Source organism: Vidua chalybeata, chromosome 2, assembly GCF_026979565.1.
Source record: "Vidua chalybeata isolate OUT-0048 chromosome 2, bVidCha1 merged haplotype, whole genome shotgun sequence".
In the NCBI taxonomy this organism is placed as follows: Eukaryota; Metazoa; Chordata; class Aves; order Passeriformes; family Viduidae; genus Vidua; species Vidua chalybeata.
The window spans coordinates 11,113,023-11,127,769 of NC_071531.1; positions in this window are offsets into that span (position 1 = coordinate 11,113,023).

Consider the following 14,747-nt stretch of genomic DNA (forward strand, 5'->3'; position numbering starts at 1 on the left):
ATATCAGCCACATCCCATTATTTGAAGCAGCTCGTGGATTTCAGACAGTTTCTACATAAACAACTACTTCCTCCTTTCCACTATACTCAGATGAAAGTACATTTATATCTCTATCCTTCTTCCATTTAAACCGAATCTTGCTCTGCACAGGTGCCTCTCTAGGTGTGCCCGTTTCCTGCTGAAAGCACTCGGATAGCAATTAGGCTGCTATTACCATGACTCAGGTTGTTATCTAAAGCGATTATCGTTTTCTCTCTCCTTCTCTCTCTCTCCCCCACCTCCTCTTCTGCCTCAGGGTCAAGCATTTAAAGAGACAGATCCCAATTTTTTTAGTAGCTCTCTTAAATAACTAATTTTTAGTCAGGGGCACAGAATTTCTTGACATGAGCTTGTCAAAATGCTGATAGGAACCCTGGTGTCTGGGGAGTGTGTGTTGGAGAGGAGAGTTTGAATTCTGCCCTCTCAATGGATCGTAACAGTATGGCTATTTTAATATGACTAACGTAATTTAAGAAGGCAAAGAAAAGTGACGAATATTTCACTAACTCTTTGGTTGAAATTTTGACCAGCTGTCAAGAAACTGTTCTCAGAAGGATAGTTTATAGCCACCTTCAGCATACTCCAGCAGCTTCCTTAGGCATTTTTTGCAGAACATATTACTCATTGCTGAAAACATGATTATAGCAGCTAGGAATTTTATTGTTTATAGATGTTGTGACTGTGCCTCCAAGAGTCTGAGCCCATCACTGTGGCAGATGAACATTACCCATGGACTCCAGGAAGGCTGGGTCTGTAGTGTGACAAGAAAAACCCTTGGCAGAGGGAGAAAAGAGAGGGAAAAGGAGTTTGTCAAATCTGTTGGAACCTGTAGGTCCTGCCTTTGCTTTCAACCCCTTTGCTGGCTCTGATTTCTTGTCTGTACCAAGAAACACTGGAGGGAAGAAAAATGGATATAAAGTGAAGACTGGGCTTTGAGCTGAATGTGAAAGCGAGCATTTCATACTCTGGTTGTTAGGTTCAGGTGAAGGCAAAAAGCCAAACATCTAAAACTGAAGTAAATTAAGTTTTACAGTGCTGACTCCAGCCAGGCATATTGCTGGTATTTCACCCTGGGGAAGCTGGGACCTCCCAGCACCCCAAGGTTCATCTCATTCCCCTTCTACTGTCCTTTCAAAGATTGAAGCAGTGGGGATTTATTTAGGACTATCCCTTCCCTGAGCTTCTTCCTACCACAGGCTTCTCTCTGAGGTAGGACCTGCTGGGATGTAACCAGCTGCCAGTATAAATGGCTTGGACAGGAGGGGGTAAAGGGGACTGCAGGTTTTGTTTCCTTGATTATCAGAATTGCTGTAATCTAACTTGCTGGTATGGACAGCATGGGCTGGGAGACATCTCTTGTTCTCCCAGATTCAGGAGGGATAATTATCAATTTAGGGAGATCAACCACCATGTTGCCGTGACATCTCACTGCATTCTTTAAACCAATACTGACATATGAAACGACTGCTACACTTTTGGTAACTGTTGAAGTTACTAACTTGCCACACACCTCATTAAATGCAACCTGCATGTCTAGGACAGCTGGTGTGTGTCTGCTTGGCACCTCTCTGTTCACAGCAACCCCCTCTCTGACAGACTCATACAATGGCTATGGACAGTGCTCAGAAGGGACATGAATTTCTCCATCTGCATTAATTACAGAGAGTGTGAGCACAACAGCAGCTTAAATCAATACATTGGCATCCAAATTGACAGGGCTGGTCTCTAGCTGGTGGAGCCATGCCAGCTAACATGGACTGAGACCTGCTCACCAATCTGTGTTATGCTGGGTAAAACCATCACTGTCTTTGAAGAGCATTTGCAGTTTAGAAATATGTAGCAGAATATGACTAACATGTAAAGGAACAGAAGTTTAAGTCAAGCCAGAATTATTCTGAGCACTGCAGCGTTACTTCTGCTTCTGCTGCACTGGGAAGAGCTGGTTTGCTGTCTCTCAGGCATTTCTGCTGACAGGATTAGGATGGCTGTTCAGAACATTAAGCAGGTTTTCTGAGGGCTGAAGGGAACAATGTTCCCAAGGCTCATTCTCAAACCTTCTTCCATCTCTTTCAGGGCAAATGTTGAATGAACTACCTTGCTTGAAATGGAAATCCCCTCTAGGAGTATTAACAGTGCCTCATTTTGTTAACATCTGGTTATTACTGAACTCTGCTGCTGTCCTTCACAATGTGACGCCCCTGCTTTAGCTTTCCACAAAGCTGGTCACTGAGGGCTCCTGCATTTCTGTCATGTCAAAACCTCCAGGACTGCCCCAGCATTTCCCTCAATCCTCCTACCATGCAACCCTACGTTTGGTGGTTTTGCAAGATGTGCTACTGTGCTCTCTAACTTCCCCTTGCCCCTATAATCCCCCCTCACAGAAGATGATCCCGGCTCTCCTAACAACCAGAACAACCAGTCCGATGGCAGAGTCAGATACTGAACATCTGGAGGGAACCACTGGCAAAGGGAGATGGGGCAGTGATGGCCTGAGCTCCTGTGGGAGAAGTGAGGGACTCCTGTGAAGGTGGAGGAAGCCCTTGCAGAGCTGAGTTTGTGAAACATACTGGGAAATGGTGGGCAGCTGAGGAAAGAGGTTTCACAATTTTCCCAGTGAAGACAAGCCTGAGGGATGGCAGCATTTCCAGCCGCTCCCTGGATGGAAGGAGTGTCTCTGTACTTAAAAGACAGCAATCTCCCCGGCTCCACCCATGGCATTTTTCAAGCAGAAAGAGTTGTAGGATCCCGCGTGGGGTTTTGTTCCTTCCCTCTGCAGCCACACCTGGGCAGGACATACCAGGGGCCTCTGGCCACAGCAGGGCCCATCAGCTCTGCTGGACAGACGTGTTCCAGCCTCCACTCCTGCTCCTGGGGGTGACAGTGGGCACTGGGGGCTGCAGCAGCTGCTGATGCTGCTGCTGGAGCAGTGACCTCTCCACAGCCTCCTCCAGACTCCACACTGGCTGCCTCAGCTCTGACCTATTTTCCTCCTTTACTGAACTTTGCTTGCTAAACACAAACTGGGATATAGGAGACCTTTCCTAAGAACAAGCAATGGGAATGAGAAAGACAGGAATTACAGAGTCAGGCCATGCAGTGGCTTTTTTACAAATTAATTTTTCTGTAACCAGAGCTAAAGTATAAGAATAAAATCATAGTTGGCAGAGCTGACTTTGGTATTTTCATTGATGCAGTTATCGAATGTTCATCTTTACACACAAGCTCCCTTGCCTGAAAATGGATCCTGTTTGGAGGGTAGGGATGGAACAGGATAGAAACCAACCAGTAATAATTTGATCAGTACCATTTTAATACAGGTGACATATTCCTATGCATTTCTACATAGAAAGCATATCAAAAGAAAAAAAGAAAGATCTTAACAAAGGTAGGCTCACCAATTTTAAGAAAAAAAGGTTAGGGGTTTTCAGTTACAGCACTTTTAAACCAATTAATCTCAAGGTTTAGGTGACCTATTTAGCAAAAGCTGGCCAAACTGTCACTTCAGAAGCCCAGTGCTTGACTAAAGTACATTCAAAGCCATAAAAGTCTGCAACTCAAATTGCTACTAAGACATTCAATTTTATATAAAGCTTCACAGTTCATTATAGATAGATGTGACACTTGGATTGGGTGCAATTGTAGAAAGAAATTTATTACTAATTAGTTAATTATTTTTAATTCACAGAACTAATTTTTGCTTCAAATTTTGTTCTTCAAACCCATAGCATCAAATTTACAGTTTTAACTCCAATGAGGCTACCAGCTCTTTGTATACAATTTGCTTTATCATCTTATCTTAGCAACCCTGACCTGTGTGCGCTTAATTTAATTTCCTTTCCTCTGGTCTTGCTATTTTCTTCTTCTGTTACTTTGTCCTTTGGATGCACCCCTTTGGTCCAGGTGACTTGCAAAGTGCTCTCCATTGGCATAAGGATGTCACAGGTACATTACCCAACTGAACCACTGGTGATGTACAGAGCAGATCTAAGGTAGCTTTTTTTTTCCCTTCATCCTACTTTTAGTTCAAGCCTTGACCAGCTAAACTTAGATAAGAAGCTAGAGGTTTAGTCATTGGAAAAACTATTAAAATGAATCAATTACAACAACATAAGCTTCTTAAAACAAGTATAGTAAAGTTTCTTATTTCTGTTAGCCTATGACCTATTGCCAAAAAAAAAAAAAAAATCCAGACTGAACACAGAGTCCAGAGCACTCCTGTGGAAAACAGAAGATCTATTAATAAGTGTACTTTTGAAGACTGGAGCAAAGCAGAATGGTGCCTAATAGAATCCCATAATCCCATTCATTAAATCAATTTGAAATTATTAAAATGATAGATTCATCCCTTTGTAAAATAATATATTGCCTTTCAGTCAGGAACATGATTATTTACTAATTATTTCATCATATTTCTAAGGTACTTGTGTAAAGATCAATTAATCTGATGTCAGCTGTCATTGCATACACTATAAAGGTTATTGAACCATTGATGTATAGAAATATGCAATTGAAGATCAAAGGCAGTCGTAAGAAGATGAACCAGTTTGAGATTGCATTTGGTTTGCATGCCAGTTGTCATGTACTGTGAAATGAAATTCACCAGTGACCTGTTTCCTTATTCTGGTCACATGAACAACAGCATATGGGAAAATTCCATGAATTGTATTTTTATCTAATGAAGTCACACAGCCTCTGATCCTTGACTGTTAGATGTGATTGACATATTTTAAAAAACAGTAAAGCAAAATAAGAGGAAAAAAAGTATAATCTTTCAAATACTAATTTAAAAATAATATTTAAAAAACAAGTTTTGTTATAGGCAAGTTGCATAATCTTGGCTCCAATTAAATAGCACTTTTCTTTGCAAGTCATGACCTCAGTGGACTAAGTCATGAAACAAAGTACTACTCAGTAAGGTACCAGATGCAAACCTTTAATACAAAGAAGGAAAACTTATCCAAAATATATGAACAGTAACTTCAGTGATGTGACTGGGAGAGAAGCTTTCTGTTAGGTGTACCAAGTTAGATGCATGTTTTCACAATGAGTCATTCCAATCTCATAATCTTGGAGGTTGTGTGTTTCCATGCACGATTTGTTATTGCTATTATTATTTATTTATTTATCTTGCTTTTGATAGATAGAATAAGGTAAGGCTGTAAGGAGATATAACATTTCATTTTTATTCATGTTTGATGATATGAAAGCAGAATAGCAGTGGAGGAATTAAGAGAGAACAATGATGGGCTCAAAACAAGGAAATAGTAAAACAGTTTTTTGTAGAAGGGTGGGGAAGGCAGGACTGAATTAGTCAAGGATGTTGTAGTGCTTGAGAATGCAGAAGCTGAGAACTTGGACAAGAGCCATCTGTGTCTGTTGATGGACACAGCAACAGATTTGTATTTGGCATGTGGAATAAACTTAAGGTAAAAAGGACAACTGAAGATATAATTATTGTGAAACCAAATAGAATTAAAGAGTTTTTTAAATTGTTGTTTAGACAGAATAGAATAAAACATTTTTGTGAAGATAAAAAAGAATTCAGGAGAAATGCAAAAGAAATTATACTGGGGACATGAAGATGTGGAGACAAACAGAGGACATTAAATTTAAAAAGGAGGGCAAAATTGTACAAGAAAAATGAGGACATGAAAAGGTAAAGTGTAATGGAATCAAAAGGTTAAAATGTAATTTTAATTTGGCATTCTCAACAGTTATTTTATCAAGAAAAATAATGAAGGGGAAAATAGGAAAAAATGTGAAAGGATCTAGAGCTGCGGTCAATAGAGTTGCAAAAGTCATTTGTCTAGGCAGACTTAGAAGTCATGGCTGAAACAGGGAAAATCAGCAATTATGCTCATAGAAGAAAGGAAAGGGAATCGAAAGGAGATATCTTAAGATGAAAAAATGTCATTGAACTGGAAGAAGTGGGTGGCCATATAAAGGTTTGCAGTACTGTTGGCGGGGGACAAGTAGGAAAGAAGCAGAGGAAATTACAAGATTGGTAAAACACAAACAGTAAGCAATCAGAAGAGGCCAGTGTTTGGTGAAAACAGCCCTGGAGAGCTGACTGGGGCTGCCCAGTGTGTGGTGAAATGTACAGCACAGGGCTTGTGTCAACACCTGCCACAGGAACAGAGACCAGAGAGAAAAAAGGTGAAAGTAGAATGAAACTGGGGAAAAAGACTCATGGGTTCAGATCACAGGATTTAGGAGGCATGAGGAGAGAAGACCTTAAAAAATTGCATTTAGATGAGAAGAAAGAGAGCAAAGGGAGAGAACTGAAATGTTGAATAAGAAAGAAACCTGAGACTTCCAGGAAGTGCTTTGATTGAGGATGCACAATGACAATTTGCAAGGAAAGGCAGTTACTTGAGTGTTGAAATAAATCAGCTGAGACTCCATTTTCTTTATGCAGAAAGCCAATTCTTTATTCACAAAGCTCATATTTGTAGGAAATATCAGAAGGCACTGTGTTAAACCTAATTGGTCAGCAATACAGTGAAACTCAGTTCATTGGTCAGTAAGGGCTGTATATCTCTATAAAATTTTCTGTCTAGATATGTTTACATTTTTCCTTTGTGGGTTCTCATGGGGCAAATCTTATTGTTTACACAGGTGATTTTGTTTTTCACCCTCAGAATAGATTGTTGTGTTAAACAACTTCTCATTCTCAAAATAGCTTCACATGGGAACTTGCAAATTTCTTGTTAGCTGTACTTAGAAGAATGGATTCTGACCAGCTCAGAGTGAGTTATCAGCTAAAATTCAGGCTGTGCCTGCTGATTTACCATGTCAATGGAGTCAGGGAACATTGATTTCTCATCCTAATTGGAGGCTTTCCATAAGTTAGAAGGACATCAGATCACCCAGAAAGATGCTGGATTGGATTAGGCAAGTTTAGAAGAGCTGAAACCTCTCCTGGCCACACAAGCCTTTTGTGCAGCATCTTTCCTAGAAATAAACAAATTAGAGTCAAAATTTATAGGTTGGATGCAGAGTTTAGGTTTAAATTTCCCCCTGATCCTTCCATGCAAAGTAAAGGAATTCCCCCAACAGTGTCTGGGCTGTTCCAGGAGCAGATGCTTCCCCTTGGGGCTCTCCAGCTTCAACATCACCTTAAACTAAGTGAGCCCACTCATCACTTTCAGTGATACAGGCATGCAAGGCTGGGATAAATGAAAGTGATTAAATTATCTGGTGTCTGGGGTCACAAAACTGTCCTAAGCACTGATCTTATCTTTCTGGTGACCAGTTTCGGGATTTCATTTGTTCAACCTCTTCTGCTTCCTTTTTATTGCATTTGGTATCTTTGTGGAGCAAATCTTCACCTGCATGCACCTACTCCACCTGTGAGTAAAAAAATTCCTAAATTTGCATTAAAAAGCTAGCTTTGAGTCAAGTATTAATTCAGTATGCACACTGTTGCAATGTTAGATGTATCACTGCACAAAAGACAAAGTGACTGAGTTCTGGCTGAGCTAAATCTAAGTAACAATCACTAAAAAACATGCAAAAGCAAACCAGACAAAGTTATTTATCTTTTCCTTTTTATGAATGACTGAAGAACTAGTGAGCATTTAGTTTGCGGAAGATTTAAGGCTGAGCAAAGAAAAATGAGAAATGTTTTCATCAGAGTATTTATAACAGTTTGGTTTTATTCAGTTTTGGGGGATTTCTATACTTAATCTTTTCACTTTTGGGCCCGGAGAACACATTGGACAAAGGGTATTAGTATTAAGAAGAAGAAGAGGTTTTTGTCTGCTTCTCAGAAGTGGAAAAATATATTTAAAGGATTTTAGCATTAATACATGCAACAGCCTCAATTGAGTTTAAGAACCAAATGACTAATTCTGAGGAAATATGTAAATAATCTTCCTCACATAAACAGTCTGATTTAATATTGTGGTTATATTTAGGGTAGTGAAATTGCATCTCTATGCATAGCTAAAAATGTATGAGTGCATGATTCAAGCAATTTTGTTTTAAATTCTTTTTATAAGGTTTAGGCCATAATACATTTAGGAACATGTTAGCTAAATTGACATGTGCAGTGGTAATGTTATTCCAGAACTCCTGTAATTGAAACACATTGCACAATAGGGTTTTAAAGAAGGAATATTTTTTTTGGCTTAGACATGTCTTGATTGTAAGATCCAACTCAGAGCAATTTCCTTCTGGAACTTTAATTGCAGATCACAGCTTTAAAACAAGTCTCTTGTCCTCCCCAAAAGTTGTGTGAATTTAACATCCCTTTTTCTTATGCAGAAGATCATAAAGTAGAGCAGTGGGCATGCTTCTATGATTTATTTATCAACTAAAGTGCAAGTTTGACTAAGGCTAACAAAAAACTTTGAAAATGAGCAGTGAATGATTAAAATGAACATAGGGCTGGAGCCATGGGAACATGTCTTAGCCTCTGGTGTGGTCATTCAAGAATTGCAGCCAGCTAATTGAAAAAAGTAATTTTTTTTTTTTTTTTTGGTAGGAAAAAATTATGAAGGAGAGTGAAACTGGATGAGATTGTACTCAGAATTTTCTTATCTCTCTGAGTCTGCTGAGAGTCTGAAATAACTGCTCTGAGAAAAGAAGCAAAGTATAAGCCATTTTTAAAAGTTTTTGATGTGAAGAACAGAAAAGGAGAGGAAGAAAACGTCCAGCAAAATTCCTCTGCTGCTGTTCCACACGTGGGGAATGCAGCCCTGCTTCAGAGCTGCAGGTGCTCTGTGCGGGTTCAGATGGCACCTCCCTCAGCTGCCCTAGTCGACATTTAAATGTCTTCATCCTTGTACCCACTTTCATTTCCCCCCAGCAAGGGCTGAGGGAGTCACTGAAGTTCACATTTCACCACCAGCAGAGGGGTGTTGGAGCAGCACAAGCTCAGTGGCTGGGCTGCAGTGGCAGGCAAGGTGTGAACAGGAATGACTGGTTGAATGCAAGGGTGGGGAAATGGAGGCAAAGAAAAGGTGCTCATTACGTTTTGGACAATATCTCTACTCCACTTCAAGTTGGAAAAACTGAGCCTGTGCCATCTGATTACCTGCCAGATATTAGCTCAACCCTGGATAATTTTCTGGAGCTTTTCCTGTGGCTGTATTTTGAGGGGAGGAATTCTGAGTTCTAGCAGCTCTTAATTCTAGCTCAAATATTAGTGCCAGGCAGCCCAAGGTGAAGAAAGATCTCATTATTTTTTTGTCAGGGTTCCACATGTGGCAGGGGCTATAGCCAGTGAACTGTAGGAGGCTGGTGAAAGGTGCATCATCATCACCCTGACATGCAGTTCACATGTGGCTTATGTTAAAATGCCATTGCTTCTCAAAGGAGATTTTATCAGACAGATTTTGGAGGCCTTTTGAGGGGATGACACACAGTCTTACTGATGCCCAAAGCTTTCAGCCTCCAGGTATTCCCAAAATCAGACCTCTTTGAACCCTTGGTTTATCTGGTGGAGCAATGCTGCCCTGAGAATTGAAATGGCTGCAAATCAGAAGATTGGTAACCCAAGGAAGCAAAAGGTCAGAAGAAAGAGAGGCATTTGGGCACTTTTCAGAAACAAAAAATAAAAATGTATTTAAGGGATTTTAGAAGATTTAGGATTTCATTATCTACTTTTCTTGTTTAAGGTGGTAAAACATTAAAAATGCCACAGGTGTGGTTCACAAGAGGGCCAAAGGAGGTTAAATCAATCTTCAAACTTGCAATAAGGATGGTTAATTCTCATTTGTGAGCTGTGAAAGTGACAGTCTTTATTAATTCCTTGAACTTTACAAACAGAAGGTGAGAACAAAGGAATAAAGGAAGACTAATTTGTTGGGTTTTTTTTCTGATGTAAAAATAATGTTCATCAACTCACTTTAATGAGTCAATGAGACAGCAAGCAAATAAAAGCATCTAATTTGCTCTGCACATCAGGACATAGATATTCTACCTCCATCACACCGTAACAAGGAGTAAAAATCACATCCCCTTTTTTTGGAGTTGTCTGGCTATTTTACTGTGCATAAGCATAATAACTGTTATTTTCTGTCATTTTCCAGCATTTTCATGTTCTTAAAAACAGACAGTTGAGCTACCTCATCTCTACTGAAGGTGCAAACCCAGAAATAGTCCCTGGAGTCAGTGACTGATGAAAACTGAGTGAATACAGAACATGTAAGAGGATGCTACATGAGGGCAATAAAACATGTATACAATGGTCACGGAAAAACTCTCTCACCTGTGAGCTTTGTAGCACTGCTGGGTGCAAGAAATATTCCAGCATCTGGGTGAGCTGGGATTCAGGTGGGGTGAGAGGCATAAATAAATGAGTGAGGAGTGAATTGTCTGTCATGAACTTGCTCTTGGCCCTTCTGCAGCTACAGCAGAGCTGGCAAAGCCCGGCTGTAACTGAGGGCTGGTTTAGTCTCTGCCTGCAGAACAAGTTTACAGGGACTGAAAATGGGAGGTGTGAATTGTCATCTTTGCCCTGCTGACCACCAGTAGCCTTCAGAGAAGAGCTCTACTGGCAGCACTTCACCTGCCAGCCCCACGTGGGTGAGGAGGTGCAGGATGCCCCGTGTCAGGCTGTGGCCTTTGAAGGGTGGGAGATGCATCTGAGCACATGCCAAGACCTGCACTGCAGTCCTGAGGTAGCACCAGGGTGGGAATTTTGGTTTAATTTTTGGTTTAACGTGTGATAGAGAGGCTCTGGGATTTTTTGGGTATGCACTGCCTACAGCAGCAATCGCTCAATGCACCTTTAGATCTTGCAATAATTGGTGAGTACAGGCTCCTTTACAAGAGAAGTGATTTCCACATTTTATCTAAGTGCACTATTAGTCACCTGCCATTGCTGATATATTTGACTTATTTGTTGTCTAATGTTGAGGTGAATACTATTTAAGATTTATTGTGTAATTTCCACTATGCCAATGTAAAACATATAGTTAGTTGCCAACAGGTTGGAAAAAAAAAACTACCTCTTGATGCAAAAAGGGTGCCAAGATTTGAAACTCCCCAGTGACAAATGACAGAGGCACCAAATATACCTTGTTCCTGTATATCACTTCTTTGATGATGATGTGCTTTTTATATAACAATGTGGGTTTCATTCCTGTCCACAGAATACCCTTGGAACTGAGTAGTGCTGTCCCAGCAATGTTATTATGCTGACAAAAAGATATTAATTTTTAGACAGTTATAAAATATATGAATGCAGGCATAATGTTTTAGTTGCATAATATAATACCAGGAATAGCTCACCAGTCATCTTAATCAGGTCATAATTCACTCAAAATCTCGATAATTTGCAGTATACCTTGTCTAAATGGAGGTCAGAGAAGATACTGGTAAGGTCAGTAATCACTGCTGGTACTGAAAGCTGGTACTTGGCAGATAGGAAAATAATTGTGAACTGTATAAAGTTTGAAATGTTTTACTTGTGAGGCTGCAGCTATCTTGGGCTCTTTTTCAGTTTGTAGGAATTCTCACCCACTCACAGTCATTAATGCTTTCTGTTTTGAACAGATCCACAAATTAAAGGAAGAGCTGTATTCAAATCATTAACTCTCCAGTCTTTTGGAATTAATAGGGTTGATATAAAATCACCATTATCAAACCTTCTAAAATCTGATAAGAACTCTAAAATGACATTGCACCACATCTGTTCCATTCAGTTACGCCCATTTAAAATAATTACAACAGAAAATCCTCATTGCTGAGAAAACTCTGGACAGCTGGAGTCTTCCCTTTAACCTACATGAAACTAACAGGCATCACATCTTTCTTGTTAGCAATTCTGCACAACATTTCTCCTGCCAGCCAGTGCAATTTAAATCATCTGGTTGCCTGAAGTAAGGTCAGGGACATTTAAAAGATGAACAATTACTCTGAGTGTTTTTTTAACAACATGAATATATTAGATAAGTGAAAAAAAAATTATTATTCACTGCAAGAATAGTTACAGAACTTTCTTGGAAATTTGCTGTATTCCTGAATAGCAAGTTTCTAAATTATTCCCATCATTAGAAGGATGCTTTCAAACGTTGTAAACATCAAGAACAATTTTACATTAAAGATCTAAGCAAAAACTTGTAGCTGAAAACTTAGCTCATCAATAATTCAAAGTAGTTCTGGGAAATGTAATCCATTTCTTGGCAATGCTTTATCTAAACCTGTGGCTGTGTGGGTTTGATTGCTCCTCTGTACCACAAGGTGTCATTGTTTTACCGTGATCAACTTTTAAAATCCACACTAGGAAAATCTGCAAAAAATTTCCTTCATCTGGCATTTTAAGAACTTGGAAAGAGACACAGATAATTATCTAGGTTTTAGTTGCTTGAGAAATGTAGAAGATAGCAACCTGTCAAAGATTAAATCAGAAAGATCTCTTTGACACCTACTAATGTACCAGCAGGCCTTCAAGGTCTTCAGGCTTGTTGGTGTTCCCCTTCCGAATAGAGAAGGATTTTGTGTGGCCATTTGATCCCCTTACCTCGGCAGGAGCTAAGGAACTCTAGTTCTGTGTGGAAGGCTCGGAGGATGGCCGTGCCATGTGGCAAAGCCAGGTTTCTGTGCCCCCAGGCCAAGGGCAGGTTCCCTCCCGCTGCAGCCCCTGCCCGCTGCTTGCCCTGGGAAGGCTGCCCCAGTGCCTGCTTGATCGTGGAATGATTTGGGTTGGAAGGGACCTTTAAGGGTCATCCAACCCCTCTGCCATGGGCTGGGACACCTTCTGCTAGGCCAGGCTGCTCACAGCCCCACCCAAAGGGCCTTGAGTATTTCCAGGGATGGAGCTTCTATTGCTTTTCGGGGCAACCTGTTCCAGTGCCTCATTACTCCCTTTGTAAAAAATTTCTTCCTAACATCTAATCGAAACCTCTTTCCATTTAAAGCCATCCTCCCTTGTCTTGTCACTGCAATCCTTGTAAAAACCCCTTCTTTGTCTCTCTTGTAGCCCCTCTAAGGTACTGGAAGGGGCTCTAAGGTCTCTCAGGAGCCTTGTCCTCTCCAGGCAGCACAGCCCCAGCTCTCAGCCTGTGCAGCTGTGCTGGTATTACCAAAGCAGAGCTCCGTGTGACACTGAGCCCGTGACACAGACAACAGGCAGGACTGCCAAGAAGAAATTCCACTGTTAAGCACATACAGGAAGAGAATGGACTCGAGCATTAGCACTAGTAAACCCCAGGAATATTTATGCATTCAGGAGATTTTCCAGATAGATGCCTAGTTGCCAAAAACATGGCTAAATTTCTCAGGGAAAGCCTGGGGGAGAGCAGGTATCCATCACTTTTACAAGTCTTGCCTGGGGTACTGCTGGGAGCTGGCTGCTCAGCGAGGATCTCTCTGTTCTGAATGGGAACCACGTCGGGAGCCCCCTGGGCTGTTTGCTCTGTGCTCAGGGCAGCCAGAAACACTATCTCCAAAGAAGTCATGATGCAAAATCCTTGAGAAAAGATTGGTGGTGAGAGAGAGGGAAAAGGAGGGAGTAAGATGAGCTGGCTCACAAATACAGCAGGAGAGATCCAACATCCAATTGCATGACTGGAAGAAATGCTGGGAAAGAGGACATAACAAAAGAGTTGTAAAGGAATGTTGTGCAGTGAATGAGGAGCTATTACATGGAATTTTTTGCCCAGGCACTTATGACCTTGGGGAGGACATTTGAGGTTCCCACCATGGGATGATTTAATAGGAAATGTTGATGTGTTAATAGGAACCTGTTGGTGTATTACACAGGCATTCAGTGTTGAGACAAAGACTGTGGGTTAAGAAGTCCAAATACAGCCATCTTATATGTATCCATAAGTTATAAGTCTAGCAACATATTGCTTAAATAAAATAAAATAAAAACTAAACTAAAAAAAACATACACAGATATCTTAGGCATTGAATCATATCACTCTGAGCTGAAAATGGAGGTTTAAAGTAGTGAGTAGGTATTTCATTTTGTAATTGGTCTTAGAAATCTCAGTGGACCTTCCAAAACTTCAAAACCATTGGAAATGTTTCTTCATCCTGGAATGAAGGTTACTGACAGAATGGCATGTGAAAAGTTTTCTGGAAATTGCTGTCTAAATAATTATCTTTTCTGTGCACAAAGAGCGACACTCTGAAGAGTGTTGAAGTGAGGAAAAGAGGGGATTTATCCACAGGAGTTTGCTGGATGTCAGAAAGACATTAGGCTGTGTAATTGCCTCAGTCAGTTTGCTGTAGGGAGAGGAAATTATGTCATTGTTGCATCAACTTTTCTTCTGAATTTTATCACTGGTAAGTTAGAGATACATTTTTTGAGCCAGATAGCTGTCATTCAGTATTGATACTAAAAAAGTAGTAAAAAACCACACAGATTATTCTCTCTGGGCCTTCTGCTTTTCTTTTCTTACCAACGAATGTACCAAACATATCTTTTTGTCTTTGATTTAATACACAAAACAAGTCCCACTATTTGTGCAATATCTCTTACCAGAAGTTCCTGGAGGTGCTGGCAGCAGAGGTGAGCAGTGTGGCATCCACTGCACTGTGTGCTGCTGTCTCACCTCGCCCTGCTTCCAGCTCACACTGCTGCACATCTTCTCTGATACGTTTCTCTGTGCTTAGCTATTTCACCCTGCTTTTATTTCTGCCTTCATTAGGCTTCCCTAGCCAACATCTGCATGCTTTTAAGCACCTAAACTGAAAATCAGTCTTCACAGAACCAGAGATAAATCTTGTACTGTCAGTCAGAGTATGAC